This window comes from Triticum aestivum, chromosome 3B (genome assembly GCF_018294505.1).
Source record: "Triticum aestivum cultivar Chinese Spring chromosome 3B, IWGSC CS RefSeq v2.1, whole genome shotgun sequence".
NCBI classification, from domain to species: domain Eukaryota; kingdom Viridiplantae; phylum Streptophyta; class Magnoliopsida; order Poales; family Poaceae; genus Triticum; species Triticum aestivum.
Window position 1 is genome coordinate 201,973,601 of NC_057801.1, and position 8,564 is coordinate 201,982,164.

The window sequence follows — 8,564 nt, forward strand, 5'->3', positions numbered from 1 at the left end:
GGTTTATCAAACACACAAAAAGCAGGCTAGAAAAAGAAATTTAAACTAGCATGGATAATACAATGGAAGAGTATGAGCACCGACGACTAGTGTGTGAACGTGAATGTAAAGTCAATGAGAAATACGTACTCCCCCAAGCTTAGGCTATTGGTCTAAGTTGGTCTAGTACCAAGGACCACCGCTACTCTCCCCGGTGTACTGGGAGGTGTAATTAGGATACCACTGGTTGGTCATCTCCGGATCCCACTGGACAGACGATGCACGATCAGGGTCCAGTTCAGGTTCCGGCTCAAGTTCATGTTCTGGAGTGAAAGCTTGGGCTCGATGATTGTACACCGCTTCAGGTGTAACAAGAAAATTATCTGCAGTCAAATCAAACAACAGAGGCACAAGCAGAATAATAGTCTCAGTGTGTTTCTTATTAAATCTAAGGTTATACAAGAGCATCTTCTCTTTGTTGTCAACAATAAACTTGTGTGCTACCATGCTCTTGTAATCTAAAATGTGAGGAGGCAATTTTGTCTCCTCTTTCTCATGGTGCCTAATGGGTATCTGAAAATGTCTAGCAAGACGTGAAGCATAGATACCTCCAAATATGGGGCCTTTTGTACGATTCAGGGCTAGCCGTTTAGCAACGACGGCACTCATACTAAAACTATTGTCTCCAAGCAAGGCATGCTGAAGAATGATAATATCAGGAACACTAAAGTTTCCACTATTTCCATGACCAATCAATCATCTACTAGCAAATATGGCAAAGTAACGTAAAACAGGAAAGCGTATGCTAGAGATTTTTGCCTCAGAGCCCTTCTTTGGCTCCTCTACAGCTATAGTGTTAACAAAGCCATCCACATATTTACGATGGGGTTCCTCTAATTCTCCCTCATAGGGTATCCTACATACCTCGCAAAAATTACGTAAAGATATTTCTCTGAATTCATCATATAAGTGAAATGATACTGCAGGCAGTGACTCCTTAGGATAATAATAAAAGTTTTGCACGAAAGTATTGGTGAGTAAGTGATACTGATCGATCCGGTCGTAGATGAAACCGGTGAGGCCTGCATTCTCGATCAAAGAATAAAAATCTTCATGAATTCCAGCTTCTTTCAAGAAATCATCACATGGCCATTCACACGACCGCACTTCCGCTAAGCGAGGAAGATTATACTTGGCTTTTTCCTTCTCTTTAGCTTGTTTTTTCTGAGAGCTTTGGCTAGAAGAGCCCCTCAAAAGTTTCCTTAACATTTTCTGAAATTTCTGAAATTTTAGTAACTTCAAAATAAAAGTGAATAAAACTAAACAAGATTGATAGCAACTACTCCTACAAGTGCCTAGAGCCTATATCATGCATCAGAATTGCTTGGGACCTCATAAATTTAACATGCAAGCTCAAGAACATGGTCACCTATGCAGCAAAAATTTGCAATGAATAAAGCACTAGAACAAAAACTAATTGGACCAATGGAGGAGTCACATACCAAGCAACAATCTGCCAAAGCAGTTTTGCAAATGGAGTTTTGAGCAAGGAGATCGAAAATCGCAGCAAAATGAGATAGAACTCGTGCTTGAGCTGGATGGGGATTTTTTGGGGTAGAAGATGAAGTGTGTGGGTGCTGGCATAAGTGGAGGGGGCCACCAAGGGCCCACGAGACAGGGGGCGCGCCCAGGTGGGGTGGGCGCGCCCTCCACTCTCGTGGCCTGGTGCTTGCCCCTCCTGCAGTGATTTCAGTGCCTAAAATCCTCAAATATTCCATAAAAAATCATACTAAATTTGCAGGGCATTTGGAGCAGTTTTATTTTTGGGATATTTTTTTAATGCATGGATAATTCAGAAAACAGACAGATAATACTATTTTTGCTTTATTTATTCTAAATGACAGAAAGTAAAAAGAGGGTACAGAAGATTGTGCCTTCTAGTTTCATCCATCTCATGATCACCAAAATGAATCCACTAACAAGGTTGATCAAGTCTTGTTAACAAACTCATTCCGAATAACACGGAACCGGAGAAATTTCGAATAACACTAAGTTACCTCAACGGAGATATGAAAATCCCCAACAATAAGAATATCATACTTTTTCTTGACAGTGCGGAGAGGAAATTCAAAACCTCCAATAATGATAGTTGGAACTTTTCCAATAGAATTGATGCTATGAACTTGAGATTGTTTCCTCGAAAAGTGTACTGTATGCTCAATACCATTAACATGAAAAGTGACATTGCCTTTGTTGCAATCAATAACAGCCCCTGCAGTGTTCAAAAAAGGTCTACCAAGGATAATCGACATACTATCGTCCTTGGGAATATCAAGAATAACAAAGTCTGTTAAGATAGTGACATTTGCAACCACAACAGGCACATCCTCACAAATACCGACAGGTATAGCAGTTGATTTATCAGCCATTTGCAAAGATATTTCATTAGGTGTCAACTTATTCAATTCAAGTCTATGATATAAAGAGAGAGGCATAACACTAACACCGGCTCCAAGATCACATAAAGCAGTTCTAACATAATTTCTTTTAATGGAGCATGGTATAGTTGGTACACCCGGATCTCAAAGTTTCTTTGGTATTCCACCCTTAAAAGTGTAATTAGCAAGCATAGTGGAAATTTCAGCCTCCGGTGTCTTTCTTTTATTTGTGATGATATCCTTCATATACTTGGCATAAGGATTTACTTTAAGCATATCAGTTAAGCGCATACATAAGAAAATAGGTCTAATTATTTTAGCAAAGCGCTCAAAATCCTCATCATCCTTTGTCTTGGATGGTTTAGGAGGAAAGGGCATGGGTTTCTGAACCCATGGTTCTCTTTCTCTACCGTGCTTCCTAGCAACAAAATCTCTCTTATCATTACGTTGATTCTTGGATTGTGGGTTATCAAGATCAACAGCAGGTTCAATCTCTGCATCATTGTTTTTGCTAGGTTGAGCATCAACATGAACATTATTATTAACATTATCACTAGGTTCATGTTCATCACATGATTGTGTTTCAGCATCAGAGATAGAAATATCATTGGGATTCTCGGGTGTGTCTACAGTAGGTTCACTTGAAGCAGCAAAGTCCTATCGTTTTTCTTTTTCTTCTTTTTAGAAGAACTAGGTGCCTCTAAATTATTTCTCTGGGAATCTTGCTCGATTCTCTTAGGGTGGCCTTTAGGATACAAAGGTTCCTGAGTCATTCTACCAGTTCTAGTAGCCACTCTAACAGCAAAGTCATTTTTATTATTTAATTCCTCAAGCAAATCATTTTGAGCTTTATGTACTTGCTCAGCTTGAGTAGCAACCATAGAAGTATATTTGCTAATGAGTTTGAGTTCACCTTTAACTCTAGCCATGTTATCGCTCACACGTCCTACCTCGAAAGCATTATTCTTTAACTCTCTACCAACATAAGCATTAAAACTTTCTTGTCTAGCCATAAAGTCATCAAATTCATCTAAGGGCTATGAAATTTAGTAGAGGGGATTTCAACTTTATCATATCTATAGAGAGAATTTACCTTTACTACCTGTGTCGGGTTATCAAGACAATGGGGTTCTTCAACAGGCGGTATATTAAGACCATGTATTTCTTCAATAGGTGGTAAATTCTTAACATCTTCAGCTTTTATACCTTTTTCTTTCATTGATTTCTTTGCCTCTTGCATATCTTCAGGACTGAGAAATAAAACACCTCTCTTCTTCGGAGTGGGTTTAGGAATAGGCTCAGGAGTTGGCTCAATTGGTTCAGAAATTGCCTCATGAATTGGCTCAGGAAGAGTCCAATTATTTTCATTAGTCAACATATTATTCAATAGTAATTCAGCTTCGTCGACTGTTCTTTCCCTGAAAACACAACCAGCACAACTATCCAAGTAGTCCTTGGAAGCATCGGTTAGTCCATTATAAAAGATATCAAGTATTTCATTTTTCTTGAGAGGATGATCAGGCAAAGCATTAAGTAATCGGAGAAGCCTCCCCCGAGCTTGTGGGAGACTCTCTTCTTTGATTTGCACAAAATTATATATTTCCCGTAAGGCAGCTTGTTTCTTATGAGCAGGGAAATATTTAGCAGAGAAGTAATAAATCATATCCTGGGGACTACGCACACAATCAGGAGCAAGAGAATTATACCAAGTCTTAGCATCACCCTTTAACAAGAACGGAAATATCTTAAGGATATAATAATAGCGAGATTTGTAATCATGAGTAAATAGGGTAGCTATATCATTCAACTTGGTAAGATGTGCCACAACAGTTTCAGATTCAAGGCCATAAAAAGGATCAGATTCAACTAAACTAATAATTTTAGGATCAACGGAGAATTCATAATCCTTATCACTAACACAGATAGGTGATGTACCAAAAGCGGGGTCGGGTTTCATTCTAGCATTAAGAGACTGCTGCTTCCATTTAGTTAATAATTTCTTAAGATCATATCTATCATCGCAAGCAAAGATAGCTCTAGCAGCTTCTTCATTCATAACATAACCCTCAGGAACAACAGGTAATTCATAATCATTGGGAGAATTTTCATCATCACTATCATCAATAATAGCATCTTCATTAATTTCATTCTCTAGCAAGTTGTTCATCAAGAAATTCACCTAATGGCAAAGTAGTATCACGCACAGAAGTAGTTTCATCATAAGTATCATGCATAGCAGAAGTGGCATCATCAATAACATGCAACATATCATAATTCATAGCTGTAGCAGGTTTAGGTGTCGCAAGCTTACTCAAAACAGAAGGAGAATCTAGTGCAGAGCTACATGGCAGTTCCTTACCGCCCCTCGTAGTTGAGGGAAAAATCGTAGTTCTGTCGTCTTTCAAGTTCTTCATAGTGATCAACAGATATAAATCCCGAGTGACTCAGAAAATAAAGCTATGCTCCCCGGCAACAGCGCCAGAAATTAGTCTTGATAACCCACAAGTGTAGGGGATCGCAACAGCTTTCAAGGGAAAGTATTCAACCCAAATTTATTGATTCGACACAAGGGGAGCCAAAGAATATTCTTCATTATTGGTAGTTGAGTTGTCAATTCAACCACACCTGGATAACTTAGTATCTGCAGCAAAGTATTTAGTAGCAAAGTGGTATGATAATAAAGGTAACAGTAGCAAAAGTAATGTTTTTGGGTTTTGTAGTGATTGTAAGAGTAGCAACGGAAAAGTAAATAAGCGAATAACAATATGTGAAAAGCTCGTAGGCAATGGATCAGTGATGGATAATTATGCCGGATGCGATTCCTCATGTAATAGCTATAACATAGGGTGACACAGAACTAGCTCCAGTTCATCAATGTAATGTAGGCATGTATTCCGTAAATAGTCATGCGTGCTTATGGAAAAGAACTTGCATGACATCTTTTGTCCTACCCTCCCGTGGCAGCGAGGTCCTAGCGGAAACTAAGGGATATTAATGCCTCCTTTTAATAGAGAACCGGAACAAAGCATTAGCACATAGTGAATATATGAACTCCTCAGACTATGGTCATCACCAAGAAGTATCCCGATTATTGTCACTTCGGGGTTGTCGGATCATAACACATAATAGGTGACTATAGACTTGCAAGATAGGATCAAGAACACACATATATTCATGAAAACATAATAGGTTCAGATCTGAAATCATGGCACTCGGGCCCTAGTGACAAGCATTAAGCATAGCAAAGTCATAGCAACATCAATCTCAGAACATAGTGGATACTAGGGATGAAACCCTAACAAAACTAACTTGATTACATGGTAAATCTCATCCAACCCATCACCGTCCAGCAAGCCTATGATGGAATTACTCACGCACGGCGGTGAGCATCATGAAATGGGTGATGGAGGATGGTTGATGATGACCACGGCGACGATACCCCCTCTCCGGAGCCCCGAACGGACTCCAGATTAGCCCTCCCAAGAGAGATTAGGGCTTGGCGGCGGCTCCGTGTCGTAAAACGCGATGAAACTTTCTCCCTAATTTTTTCTCCCCGAACGTGAATATATGGAGTTGGAGTTGAGGTCGGTGGAGGTCCAGGGGGCCCACGAGATAGGGGCGCGCCCAGGGGGAGGGGGCGCCCCCACCCTCGTGGACAGGGTGTGGGCCCCCTGGTCTTGATTCTTTCGCCAATATTTTTTATATTTCCCAAAAAGTCCCTCCGTGGATTTTCAGGACATTCCGAGAACTTTTCTTTTCTACACATAAAACAACATCATGGCAGTTCTGCTGAAAACAGCGTCAGTCCGGGTTAGTTTCATTCAAATCATGCAAGTTAGAGTCCAAAACAAGGGCAAAAGTGTTTGTAAAAGTAGATACGTCGGAGACGTATCAGGGTACAATAGTGATCCAGGAGTAGATCACTTGACAACAGTCAAAATTATCCTTAGTTACCTTAAAGAGGACTAAGGAAATGTTTCTCGGTTATGGAGGTGATAAAGAGTTCGTCGTAAAGAGTTACGTCGATGTAAGCTTTGGCACAGATCTAGATGACTCTAAGTCTCAATCTAGATACGTATTGAACGTGGGAGAAATTAGCCAAAGTAGCTCTATGTAGAGCATTGTAGACATAAAGATTTGCAAAATACATACCGCTCTGAATATAGTAGACCCGTTGACTAAAACTTCTCTCACAAGCAAAACATGATCACACCTTAGTACTCTTTGGGTGTTAATCACATAGAAATGTGAACAAGATTATTGACTCTAGTAATCCCTTTGGTGGTTGGTCACATGGCGATGTGAACTATGAGTGTTAATCACATACAGATGTGAACTATTGGTGTTAAATCACATAGTGATGTGAAATAGATTACTGACTTAGTGCAAGTGGGATACTGAAGGAAATATGCCCTAGAGGCAAAAATAAAGTTGTTATTTTATATTTCCTTATATCATGATAAATGTTTATTATTCATGCTAGAATTGTATTAACTGGAAACTTGATACATGTGTGAATACATATACAAAACATCGTGTCCCTAGTATGCCTCTACTTGACTAGCTCGTTGATCCAAGATGGTTAAGTTTCCTAGCCATGGAAATGTGTTGACATTTGATGAATGCGATCACATAATTAGGAGAATGATGTGATGGACAAGACCCATCCGTTAGCTTAGCATAATGATCCTTCAGTTTTATTGCTACTCCTTTCTTCATATCAAATATATATTCCTCCAACTATGAGATTATGCAACTCCCGCACACCGGAGGAATGTGTTTTGTGCTATCAAACGTCACAACGTAACTGGGAGATTATAAAGACGCTCTACAGGTATCTCCTAAGGTGTTTATTGGGTTGGCATAGATCGAGATAAGGATTTGTCACTCCAAGTATCGGAGAGGTATCTCTGGGCCCTCTCGGTAATGCACATCATATGAAGCTTGGCAACACATTGTGACTAATGAGTTAGTGTGGGATGATTCATTGCGGAACGAGTAAACAAACATGCCAGTAACAAGATTGAACTACGTATGAAGATACTGACGATCGAATCTCGGGCAAGTAACATACCGATGACAAAGGGAATAACGTATGTTGACATACTGGTTCAACCGATAAAGATCTTCGTAGAATATGTTGGAACCAATATGAGCATCCAGGTTCCACTATTGGTTATTGACTGGAAAGGTGTCTCGGTCATGTCTACATAGTTCTCGAACCCGTAGGGTCCGCACGCTTAACGTTCGATTACCATATGTATTATATGAGTTATGTGTTTTGGTGACCGAAGGTTGTTTGGAGTCCTAGATGAGATCATGGACATGACGAGGAGGCTCTAAATGGTTGAGTGGTAAAGATTGATATATTGGAAGGTAGTATTCGGACACCGGAAGGGTTCCAGAATGTATCGGGTACATATCGGAGTACAGGAGGGGTTACCGGAACCCCCCGGGGAAAGATATGGGCCATATAGGCCATAGGAGGGAGGCTAACTAGCCCACAAGGGGTTGGTGCGCCGCCCACAAGAGAGGAGCCCGAATTGGACTAGGGAAGGAGGCGGCGCCCCCCTTTCCTTCTCTACTCCCTCTCCTCCCCCCTATCCCCTTTCGATAAAGGGAAGGGGGAGCGAATCCAACTAGGAGTCCAAGTGGGACTCCTTCCCACTTGGGTCACGCCTAGGGCCGGCCTCCCGTCCCTCCCTCCTTTATATACGGGGGATGAGGCGCCCCTAGAGGACACACCAATTGCTCTTAGCCATGTGCGGCGCCCCCCTCCACAGTTTACGCCTCCAGTCATATTCTCTCGGTGCTTAAGCGAAGCCCTACGTGGATCACATCACTATAACCGTCACCACACCATCGTGCTGACGAAACTCATCTACTCCTTCGACCCTGTGCTGGATCAAGAGATTAAGCGATATCATCGCGTTGAACATGTGCAGAACTCGGAGGTGTCGTATGTTCCGTACTCGATCGGTCGGAATGAGAAGGCGTTCGACTACATCAACAACATTGACCAAACGCTTCCGCTTTCGGTCTACGAGGGTATGTGGAGACATTCTCCCCCTCTTGTTGCTATGCATCTCCTAGATAAATCTTGCGTGAGTGTAGGATTTTTTTTGAAATTACATGCTACATTTCCCA